Consider the following 13,624-nt stretch of genomic DNA (forward strand, 5'->3'; position numbering starts at 1 on the left):
TTCACAAAGAAGATGGTCTAATTATCGTCATCTTATTAATAGCCGACCGTTGTGACTCTGCTTCTTTGTATGCAGCTATAAATTGTCTTTGTTGCAGATGGCTGATGAAGATGCGGATGTTGAAGACACTGCTCCTCTGTGTTCGCGTGTGTATGTGTGTTGTAACAAAGAAATGTAAAAAGTCGAGATTTTCCACTCTGTAATTGCAATTTTTTAAAATTTATTGCTGCAATGCTGAGAAATCGGGAAAAAGTAAAAAGAGACGCCGCCGGATGTGTGTGACATGTGCTAAAGTCTCGCTCAAGAAAGTGGTAAGGATTTCTATGAATTATTGTCAAAGGAGAATATCTACTTTTATGTACTCTAACTTTTCTTTGGAACCAGCATACACATTTTTACAAAGTTTAGTGGGTCATAATTAACGAAATTAAATGGAAATGTACGTCACAATAACAACATTTTGAACTATATTGGATGCAACCATGCACCAGCCAACTTTGGAAGTTTCTTTAACGTTTTAGATTCCTCAAAAGCAGAATCTGGCATCAAAAAAAATTTTAAAATTCTTCCTATTTCCAGGATTTGTTAACAGTATCGATGGCCAATGGTAATTTAAATACTTTTGTTACATTCTTAACTCGTCGTTTGGATGACACCTACAAAACCTCTACTAATTAGCTGAGAGAACTGCTCTTTTCAACGCGTAAAATTCTTTGGATCTCTCATATTCATATTTCTAAAATTCGAGTGGCACAATTTCGAGTGTACTAACCATGTTAGCAAAGATTCAGCCGATTTACCAATTTTTTCGAACTTTGTCAGCCCGTTTGCAACTCCTCGAAATAATCTCTTAAGGCGCTGCAAGTACATAATGGATGAAAATAGCTATATTTTTGGCAACACTATCCTATTGTTTCACTGTCACACATCTTCAGTTTGGTCTATAATATAGTCATAAAGCAGCATGAGCCAATTCAAATAAATACATTTTTGGAATTTTATGTGTTTTATTATTATTTATTTATTATACCCTCCACCATAGTATTAAGTTTGTCATTCCGTTTGAAATATATATTTTAGACCCCACAAAGTCTGTATATTCTTGATCAGCATAAAATTCTATGTCGATTTAGCGATGTCCGTCCGCCTGTCCGTCTATGAAAATCACTCTAGCTTCCGAACGAATTTAAGTAGATTGATAAAATTTTACTCAAATGTATATTATGTTTGCAGGACTTTTGGTATTGGAAATGGGCCATGTAGGTGCACGTTTTGTTATAGCCCCCATATAACGGTACCTACCGATATTCGGTATTTTGATGATTTTAGCGACAATATTCATCGGAATTATTTCAAATTTGGTATTCGAAGTTCAAAATGGATACTACTACTTGATAAAAATTGGTATTTGCAGCTCATAATGGGTTCTAGCCCGGTGGCAGAACATTGAATTTTAGTTCCACGTTTCCCTATAGCGCACATATAACCATATCCACCTATCATCGGTATTTTGATAATCCTATTTCCAAAGGGATATTATAGCCTAAGAAAGAAAATTTACTGTGCAGGTCCACGTCTTCGTGTAGCCCCTATATAACGGTACCTCCTTATATTCGGTATTTTAATTATTTTAGCGACATTACTCACCGGAATTGTTTCAAATTTGGTATTTGAAGTTCGTGATGTATCCATCACAGCCTATGACAGAAAAATGTCTATGCAGGTCCACGTCTTCGTATAGCCCCCATATAACAGTACCTACCAATAGTTGGTATTTTGATGATGTTATCGTTATTGTTTACAGGAATTGTTTCAAATTACGTTTTTAGAATTCGTAATGAGATCTACAGTATGTGACAGAAAATTGTCTATGCAGGTCCAGGTCCCATATATCAGTACCTCCCTATATTCGGTATTTTGACGAGTTTAGGTACGATACCCACCGAAATTGTTTGAGATGTCGCTTATGACAAACAATGCCTATGTAGGTCCACGTCGTATAAACTCCAATAAAATGACTATATTCGGTATTTTTAAAATTTAAAGCTTAAGACAAGATAAATAAAACTCGTCTCCCCAAGATATGGAAGATACAACTGTTTGTAAGTGCCTAGGAACGCCAAAAATAATATATTATTTACTTTTTGTGAAAAATATGCTATGCGTAAATATTTCAGATATGAAAAGGGTTCCAAATGAATGTTTTCTCATGTAGCTCTCATAAAAATGTGAAGTCAGCTTCCATTTTTTCACACATCAAATGCTCCAAACGCTGCCATTAGATTTCGCATGACGATTTGTCTTTCACTTCTTTTGATACCACTCACACAAAGGATTAATTTGTTTAATAATCATAACTTATATAAAATGCAAAATTATTCTCCAATTTGAATTAATATTATATCTACCCTTAGAAAGTCTACCCCCAAATTAGGCATACATAAATGTGGTCAAATGCGGACTTGTTGCATATTGAACCTGAAAGAATCAAGTATTTTTGCAGTTTTTTTCGATATCATAAAGGTATATTAGGTTGTCGTTGTAAAAATGTTTACATTCTTGCAGTTCTGGAACAGACCAACTATAAACTCATAAATTTATCTCCCAAAACAGAGTTCCTGCAAAAAGGTAATATAATATTGTTAAAAACATACAAATTCTTATGATAAAATCTAATTATTCCCATCTGTAGTAGTTGTATTAATAAAACTAAAATCTGCATTTACTACGTACAGAAATAACTTCAATTCTAATAGAACAGTAGGAAATGGTACCTTAAACAAAAACACACTTCGGGTTTGACTTTATAATTTTCTATGACTTTTATTGTTTCTCTTCAACCCAACGTAACCTCACGCGACTTTCAAGTGCATCCGTAACAAATAAATTGTTTTTTGTTTGTAGTTCCAATTTTCAACAATCAAATCGTAACATTTCAATATTAGCTAGAGATTTATGTCGTTCTATATTCACGGATATGTTTTCTGTATCAGTTCAAATGTCAAAGGAGGGTGGGGGGTAGGACTCACAATGTTCTAGTTACACAAACAAATTGCTACAATTTGATACCCTAAAGGTTTCCAAATATCCCCACCGGTGACATAAACAGAAATAAACACTTGACATTTGGGATCACTCGCCCTGAATCTATTCCGCTACTGTGAGATAGAGTTGGTGTTAATTTAGGTAGGGGGGGTAAAAATATTTATGAACATGTTTTCGTACTTATTTATGATGTTTACCTTCGTCGGGTTGTTGTTTGTGTGTCGGTCTGTCTGTTCGGCCGTATGTCAAGCTCAATTTCTTGGCACATCATTAAAAGGCACACACCCAGCAATTGTTTGTTTGTTCGTTCGTTCGTGCGTTCGGTTCGTCAGTTCAACTCTTCCACCACATCCGTTTAATCAGTACACTCCTGCGTTGTGGTTGCTTGTCGCCCAATAGATGCGCATAGAAGGATAGATGGATGGATGGTTGGTGGCATTCAGTAGCCGCCAACACCGCCTAGTTCGATGACATTGCATGGGAGCACGATCAAATTTAGTACTGTGAACTGCTCTGCATAGCTCTGCACTGCTAACAGCTATGATAAATACGGACAAGTATGCATGTGTGCGTGTGTGTGTAGTATCCGTAGACTTTGAGTAATTAATCTATTTTTGGGTACAGACTTCTTCTAAATACGCATCCGTTCTTTGTCGTTTACACTTGCGAAGGGGGCAATGTTGATGTAAAAAGTTCAGTGCAATGTCGCGTCAGTTGGTATGTGGCAGTCAGCCGCCGCCGCCACTGCTGCCACCAGCCACAGCAACAGCAACAGCCTTCATGAGATCGTTGCCATTGCTATTGAATGAATGGATTTGAAGTGGTCGAGTCTATTTCATTGACACTGTTGTTGCTTTTGGGATCCATTGCTGGTTTATGTACTTCAACATCCATAACACCCTAGCAAGGTTCGGGTGAATGGATTGGATAATCACAAAAATTATCGTAAATATCCTTTACTATTTAAAAACAAAGTACCGTATTCGAAATCAAAATAGATATACAAGAGTAAAAATTCATTCAAAATCATTCATTCCTAACCCTGTGTTTACAAAAGACTAGACAATAGGGTTCATGTTTTGAGTGTTCCGAATACAATTGCTCTGTTCCAGAACCTGCAAGAATCTACTAGTTTAGTAACATTTTTTCGGTATCACAAATGTCGTAGTAACATTTTTTACATTTCTGCAGATTCTGGAACAGATTATTTTTTTTTTAAATAGTACATGGGGATAGTAAAATACGATTCCAGTGCAAGCAGATTTATGATAAACTTGCTCGAATGTACAAAGAGTGAAACTCACTCGAATTGGAGCGGGAGAGCTCCTGCGATCAGAAAAAATCGAGCAAATTCAATTTTTCGATGTCGCTCGAATAGCTGGGTGCATATTTTCCAGGTTTTTGAGCGATTCTGCTCCCCCTCTCACACACTCTTTAAGCAATTCTGATCGCGAGCAATATTCACTCCCAAGTGCAAATGCGTAGAAAATCTAGAAAATACCGAATATAAGAAGTCGGGTCTATATGAAGACGTGGTCTTGCATTGGCAACTTTTGTCAGAGGCCATCAGAATATTCAAATACGAAATTTGAAAAAATTCCGGTGAATAATGTAACTATAATCATCAAAATACCGAATATAGGGAGTAACCGTTATATTGCGGCTATACGTATAATGTCCCTAAAATGATAAAACAAGTTAAAAAGCAGTAAGTTCGGCCGGTCCAAACTTTGAATAACCTCCACCATTTGGAACGAATTTGGAAATTTAAAAAAAATAAAATCCTTAACAAATTCTGTTAAATTTTAAAAATACCGAATATTGCCGTTATATTGGGATCTATACGACGTGGACCTACATAGGCATTGTTTGCCATTACCATATTCAAATTCGAAACTTGAAATAAACGGTGAATAATGTAGCTAAAATCATCAAAATATCGTATATAGGGAGGTACCATTATATCGGAGCTGTGCGAAGACCTGGACCAGCATAGACAATTTTCTGTCACAGGCTATAGCATCCATTACTTACGTCAAATACGATATGTCAAACAATTTCCGTGGGTATTGTACCTAAACTCATCAAAATACCGAATATCGGGAGGTACTGATATATGGGGCCTATACGAAGACCTGGACCTGCAAAGACATTTTTCTGTCACAGACTGTAGTACCCATTACGAACTCTAAATACGTAATTTGAAACAATTCAGGTGAATAATGGCGCTAATATCAACAAAATACCGAATTTTGGGAGGTACCGTTATATGGGGGCTATACGAAGACCTGGACCTGCACAGACAATTTTCTGTCATAGGCTGTAGTATCCATTTGGAACTTTAAATACCAAAATTGAAACAATTCAAAAACAAAATCATCAAAATACGGAATATAGGGAGGTATCGATATATGAGGGCTATGTACCGTTATATTGGGGGACAATACGAAGACGTGGGCCTGCATACGAAAATTTTTTGTCATAGGCTGTAGTATACATTAGGAACTCTAAATATGAATTTGAAACAACTCCGGTAAATAATGATCCTAAAATCATCAAAATACCGAATCCTGGGGGGTTCCATTGTATGAGACAATTCTCTTCCGGGGACTAAAATAACTTCTTGTGTAAATTTTCAGGCAAGTCCATTAAAAAAGGAATCTAAAATTATCAAAATAAAATATCCCTAAACGGGATATACGATATCGTGGACCTATATAATCAATGCTCTTCCAGGGGGTAAAGTACTCAGAAAAAACCCCTTTGGTGGATTTCAGACAATTCCATAGAGGATTTTGGCTACAATCATCAAAATAACGAATTACACCCGATATATGGAGTTATCTGATATCGTGGACCGATGTAGCCCATCTTCGAACTTGACCTGCTTGCAGGCAAAAGACTGATCTGTATAATATTTTAGCTTCTATCTTAATTCGTTTTGACTCTAGGGTGATTACAACAGAGGGACAGGGCCGAATCGTCTTAGAATTTCACGCAGATCAAAAAAATGCCTACTTTGTTAGGCCTAAAATTCTTCCGATGAGCTACAAACGACCTTAATATACCCTTCATACTATGTATGGTGGAGGGTATAAAAAGTGGAAAAGTTTTTATTACAAATGAAACGGTTTGTATTAGAAATGAAATCTAAGAAATCTGAAAATATCTAGTTTTCTGTCCCTTTACTTTCCAATCAAAATAGTTCGCTCAGAGCGAATTTTATTTTTCTCCTTTTTTTACTAGTTTTGCCACGCAATTATTACGGGAATGATGACAGTTGGACGGGATCTTCTAATAAATATATGTTTATGTTTGGAATTTGTGTAAAGCAAATCATACCAACTATTTTCGTCTTTAAGTACGTATTACGGCTTGATCTGTAAATCGGATCGAACTAATACATGGGTGCTATATATAAATCGATTTATTATCTTCTTACAAAAATCGATTCAGAATGTGGTTCTATGCCGATCATCAAAAGGATCTACAGCTCTATCTTCTTTCCTTTTGCATTTTACATATATTTGGACAAAGACCAACCAAAGGGGACCAAGTCGGTCCTTTTGTCCAAAGGTATGCGAGCTACACCGACGCTAAAACTCATACTCATACATGTTAATGCTTCGCCTAGAATCATCGGCAACACTGGCATCTTGGTATGTATGCACCATAAAAAGTGCACTGCATGCATTGCAAAGTAATGCCGTGCCAGGCAATGCAGCGAAATGCATTCCAACAAAATAACACCGAACTGTTGTAAAAATATATTTTTAAAATGGGCATTTTCATGAACAACAATTTTGCGTAGGTACGAAATGTATGAATGTTTAGTTTTACGTTATTGTTGTTGTATGTAAATAATTGTTGTTTATCTGTACCAACGAACATGTGTGTATATGTCTATGCAATGCAAGTACTTGAATGTTCGATGTAGATCCCACTCGGCGAATTTTCAATTTTATAGATAAGTTGTTTAACATTTAAACAGCCAATCGACAACTATTTACATCGTGTGTGTATGTTTCAATGCCGATCGGATTGATTGTTCACGAAAGGAGAGAGAGAGAGGATTGATTTTTATTGTGATGGATGATCTGATATTTCGTTGTTATTCGAAATGAATATCCAATGTTTATACCCGACACCACACTATGGTACAGGGTATTACAGTGGTACAGGGTATTATATATACTTCATAGAATTACATTCTGAATAGTTTTAGGCATGGTACAATAAAAAGGTAAAGGTAGAGCTCCCAGCTGATTACAAATTTTTTCCAAGTGTGCCCGACTTCTGCCAATTTTGTGTATGTATTTGTTGTTTTGAAAAATAAAAACAAAATATTTTCAAAGTCAATGATTGGAAGAAACTTAAATTGCGGGGCCCGCATTAATAATAATAACGAGATTTACCATGGAATTGAAAGATTAAACACTTAGGATCATATTTTTGAGAGAACACCCAGGCATTTCATTCATCTTTCGCGTTATTTGACTCATTTTAGAAATGAACAAAAAATATGAAGTAAATGAAAACAACTTGTTGCCTATATTTTTGAATAATTCTGACAGGAAGCGGGCATAGCCTCAGGGCTGTATTTCTGCAGTTTTACGAAGCTGTTCTACCTCGTTATTGTACCATGGTTTTAAGCAAATTCGACCGTCTCTCCATGTATTTTTGTAATCAAAACAAGTTAATAAGTATTTTGACTTCTGTTTTAATCATTCAAATTAAAAGTAAAAAAGTATCGGTCGGTATCGGACCAAATATATATAGCGTTATAGATATATTTGAGCGTTATGTTTTTCAAAAATTTTAACCCTATGTGGGGCAGGTAGCAAAAGAAATGGTCCAATCTCTACCATCGATATTGTCCATCTTAACACCATACCTTGGGATAAAATAAATATTGGGATGTGTGAAATTTGAAGACAATCGCACTCTTACATCACATTTTATGAGAGTTGTAATTATTCGAAATTTTGACCATTTGTGGGGGAGGTACTTGATATTGCCCATCTCCGAACTCGATCTAAGTTTGACAAAAATATTATGATGTACCCAGTGTAGACCAAATCGGATACTCCCTTCGAAAGTTATCGTTCGCACCAGCCTGCCAGACTGTGAGACGGAGGGACATCGCTAGATCGACTCGATTTGGTCTAAAGAGACCTAGGGTCTAAAACCGTTATTTCGACTAGGCACGTTTTGACAGTATCAAATTATATATACCCTCTGTAGCCATATGGCTGAGGGTATAATTAAAATGTGTATGAGTTAGAAGATGGAGTCGACTGAAGTATCCATTTCAAACTTCCTCTAATACGGATAAAAATATTGGTATGGGCAAAATTACAAAAAAATTCATCATTTATATCCAATATTTTGTGAAATCATAAATTCCATATTCATCTCAGGTTTCTAGTTGTAGAGAATCGCTGAGTTATTTCGCAATTTATGACAGATAAAAGTATTGAACATTGTGACCCTCTGTGGATGAGGTACCAAAGGGGTTCGCAGATAAGAGATAAAAAAACTGCAACAAAGTCAAACGTCATAATTTTAACATTTTTTGTTTTTAATTTTACTGAATGAAAGCAAAAAATGTCGGAAATACCATCATATTTTAGAATAAGTTTAGATTTCTTCGACTTGGCCACCTTTACCACGAATGTTGCTCTTTGGTATTTTGGCCCATTCCCGGCGAAGAGCTTGCTTGAGGTGCCAACCTTGCTTTCTAAAATACTGCAGACACAATAGTCCAACGGATTGGTATCCAGAGATTTTGGTGGCCATTGTGCCCTGGAAATGAAGCGATGAACATCATTTTGTAACCATTCTCGGGTGGCGCGTGCCGAGTGCGATTGTTCCGACTCCTGTTGGAATGTCCAAGGTCTGCGGCCAAAATGCTTGCGTGCCCAATGCTTTAATACATCCTCTAGAATATTTTCGGATTATATTCGGCATTTATACTGATGCCACGGTCGATTAATACGAGCGGAGAGCGACCATCGGCTGTTATGGCGGCCCACACCATCACCATGGCTGGCGCTTGAGTTCTGGTGGGCAACCAAAGGTGCACATTTTCAGCTGACATCTTTGGCAAATAAACACTACCATTTTGTTTGTTTACAAACTGCTGGACAGCGAATGTTTTCGCATCGTTGAAACCCAAATTCTGCAGTTCACCATTTTCGGGCAACGAAGCAATTCTTTAGCTCTTTTGAGTCTATTTTCTTTCTGTTGCGGTGTAACTTCTTCCACTTTTTGGAATTTTTGGAATATTGCGATATGTTCAGCTTACGAGCCATTTTTCGACCACTGTGACGCGGGTTTCGATCAAGTCGCTTCTTTACTTTTTGAACCATTTCTGCTGATGTTGCTGTTTTCCGTCCACTTCCTTGACGTCGGGCTACGCTACCAGTATCACGGTAATAAGCGATGGTACGAGTTTTCAATTCCATCACGAATGACTTTTTTCTGGAAAACTCTCACCAAAGTGATTTTGTACGCTTGTAAACAATATAATGAGGTGTCAGTGGAATAATTTTAACAGCTATTGAACGAGTGGCTTAGAAAAGGCAGCAGTCTGATGTTGGTTGCAGTTTTTTCATTTCACCCTGTATACTCACGTTTTCCTACAGCCCCCATATTTCGGTACCTCCCTATATTCGGTGATGATTTTAGCCAATTTTTTTTAGGGGAATTCGTTTTAATTCGGTATGTAGAGTTTGTAAAGGTTTCTGTCTTCTATGGCAGAAGACTGCTGGATTAGGCCCTCAATTTTTTTATATTTTTTGGTGATTTTAACCACTTCATTTGAGCCACATAATGACTTTTGAGGTAAACAATTTTGGTTTGTTCATTTAAAAGTTTATATGGGTAGGATCGAGGGTATATAAAGTTTGAAATCGCGTTTATAGCCTCTTCAAATCAATAGAAGTCCGATGCATAATAATATTAATATTTGGGAACTTCTCAATAAATCAAAATTGACGATTTCAAAAAGAATACCGAAAATTGATTGCATACTGTTAAAAAATAAATACGCAAGATATCCGAATATACTTTTTCTTTGGCGGTTCAATGATTGGAACAAATCAATCTAATCTCTCGCTTCCTCCATCGAAATTACTAATTTTTCAAGTGGCACGAGTCGTTCTCTTTTTTTTGTGGAAAATATGGAAATACATCACATGGCACAGTGTTGTTGTTTTATGTTTTCCACATAATCCAAAAGACAACAACAGCACATCAAAACAGAAAATGAAATAAGAAAAATAACAACAACACCAACGTTAAAAAAAGCCAAACAGGAAATTAAAAATGGAGGCACTAAAGTGGCGCTGTTATTGCATTTCCAGAAGACACCAATGCACGCACGGAAGAATCTCGTGCTGCATCCGAAATGTTTAATGTTCTGCTCCAAAGTAAACATCATTCGAACATTAACCGAGGTTATTTATAAATTTCTCTAGGCCATAAAACGTCCGCACCAAGTTATGTGTTATGTCAGGAAGTTGATTAAAAATGCCAATGTTTTTCATCAAAACTTGTTTGGAAAAATTTCCCAATTATTTGATTTAGATTAATGTGTACATAATTCGTTAGACAATTCTTATTAATTTGGATGGATATGCTTAGATGTACATGTCAGAGTACTCTCATTTTCTTTCTTCAAATATGCATATTTTATAAAATACAGCATTAAAGAAGCAACAGAAACATACAATCAACAATATAGAAAGTCGATATTGTGAGTAATGCTAGTGTCAGTCTTTCAAAAATGTAAAAAAATCCATTAATTTTCAATTTATTATTTTATTGTATTGATGTATATTCTTGGAGTTTATAGTTTTTGTATTTGAATATCCTCATGGTCTATGCCAAAAATGCATATGCAGATCCACGTATTCGTATAGGTCCCAACATAACGGGAACTCGTGATCTGTTCCAGAACTGCAAGAATTTAAAAGTTTTTACTACGATGCCGATTTTCCCTTTATGATACCCAAAAAAAATTGTAAAACTGTTAGATTCTTGCAGGTTCTGGAACAGACCACGAGTTCCCGTTATATTGGGACCTATACGACGACGTGGACATGCATATGTAATTTTTGTCATAGACTATTACGATACCGAATATAGGCAGGTATAGTTAGATATATGGGAGATATACGAACCCGTGGACATGTGTGAGCAATTTTCCGTCATAGGATGTAGTACCCATTAGGAACTTCAAATTCCAAATTTGAAACATTTCCGGTGAAAAGTGTGGCACACATTTTCCACAATACTGAACATCTAGGCAACAGGGTTTCTTCCACTTTAGGGTTAAAATATTGACTAAAACACCAAAAAAAAAAACTTAAATCTGTCAGTACAGCTATGCCAAAACGTGGACCTATATAGATCAATTTTACAAATTGAAATAATTTTTCATTCAACATTTTCAATTCCAAAATTGGCTTGACAGTTCATTGTCCCAGCAGCTGAGTGGATGCGTATACCTATATTCTTCTACCATGCGTTGTAGTCAAGATAAGATATATTTTTATATATTTTTTCTAAGATATATTTTCATAGCCTTCTTAACTTATACTTTTTTTAAATAATTATTAAAAACCCATGTATTATTAGGAATGTATGTTTTGAGTAATATAAAAAAAGTTTAATAGAAAAAAATTACTTATGACTTATAGTTTTTCATTTCGTTCTTCGTTCGTATGAAAAAACTTAAAACACTATTAGTCTGTCTCACCGACAATGCGCGAGTATAGGAAGGTTAACGAATTTGAATAATTTTTCATACAAAATTTTCAAATTTAAAAGTGGTTTGACAGTAATGTCGAAGCAGCTGCGTCAATGCAACTACCTGTAATCGTCTACCATGGTAGGTATCCTGGCGTTTACACAAAATTGTTTTGAATTAGAGTTGAATTTTACTGCACATACATGTTGCATAAATTATTATCACCACTTTCAAGTATTTTTTGACGACGATACTTTTCAGGCTTTATTGTTTAATATGGATTTATTCAACAGATTTAGCATACAAAAATAGATCTTCTCACGACCGGGTTTATATTAAGTCCGGTGCGGAATCTACATACAAACTGAAAGCATCACACAGCATTAGTACTCTGGTACACTCCAAAGTCGCAAATTTTTCCGGCAAGGCGTTGTTTACATTTTGCATTCGAACAATAACAAAAAATTCAAAATTTGATTTTCTTATGATAAAACATTGGAAGATGCATTATTTTCCTTATATAAGGTCGTTAATGCGAATTAATTCCTATTTTTCGACATCAATTGTCTCTATATTAAATTATTGATACATAATTGGTCTGTTCCAGAACTGCAAGAATGTAAAAAATTTTACTACGATAACCAATTTTCATGGCATACATTTTTTTTCTTTTTGTGTCCTTATTCTGTCAAAACATATACACATTTTTGGTCTGTTCCAGAACCTGCAAGAATCTGCTAGTTTTGCCAATTTCTCCGATATCATAAAGGGAAAATCGGTTATCATGGTAAGAACATTTACATCCTTGCAGTTCTGGAAAAGACCATTTGTATATGTGTGTGTATTGTCTTGAAAAAAAAAAAAATACAATAATTTCAAATTTGGTTGAAAAATAAATGCAAATTTTCGACGAAATGGGTAGTAAATTGTACAATTTTTTGATAAAACAGTATTGTCCCACCATTTTAGATTCGATCTTGTGGAATAATCCCGAAATTCCATTCTTGTTTGGCGGGTTTTTAATAATATAAGAATTTTGTTAAAAAATAAACAATGCCAACTGTTGCATATTTAAAGGTATGTTTGACACTACAAGACTCCAGCACAGAGTTGCATTTTTTCTACTTTCTTTGAAGTTGAGCAACCTTTCTTATTTAGCCATTGCAAAACTAGTAAATTCTTGCTGGTATTGGAACAAAACTAATTTGTCGGAAGTCTGGGCTATAATAATATAAAAATGTTATTTATAAGATAACACTTTAAATTTCTGCAGTACATTGAGTTATTGATCCAGTTACAGGGGATATTTGTTTATCCAATTTTACATATTAACCCGAAAGTGTCTTTTAATTGCACAACTCATAATTCAAAATATTTGCTGACAGCTGGTATTTGGTCTGTAAATATATTGCAAGACATTAGCAAATCAAAAATGTTAAATAACCTCTGGGAAATAAATGTTATTGTTTTATCTTTCCTATAAAACATAATTCATGCGATTTTATAAGTCCGAATGTATATTGGGCAAGTTTACTTATGACAAGTATTTGTTTGTCGGAGAGAGGGTTAAGTGTAAAAATGGCAAAAAATTGCTCATACTGGTATTATCTTTTGTGATTTTATTTTTAAATACATATTTTTACATTTACATATGAAAAACAAAATTGCCGAATTCAAATTGGCTTGTATTAACGCAGGAGGCAATTTTAATGGAGAACCTGTATTATCGTTCAATGACATACACCGCAAACAAGCAAAACAAAAATCGATAACTAATTATCGATTTTCCTTTCGATTATTCGCTACATCGAGTTACCTTTGGTC

This window comes from Musca domestica, unplaced genomic scaffold, assembly GCF_030504385.1.
Source record: "Musca domestica strain aabys unplaced genomic scaffold, Musca_domestica.polishedcontigs.V.1.1 9, whole genome shotgun sequence".
Taxonomy (NCBI): domain Eukaryota; kingdom Metazoa; phylum Arthropoda; class Insecta; order Diptera; family Muscidae; genus Musca; species Musca domestica.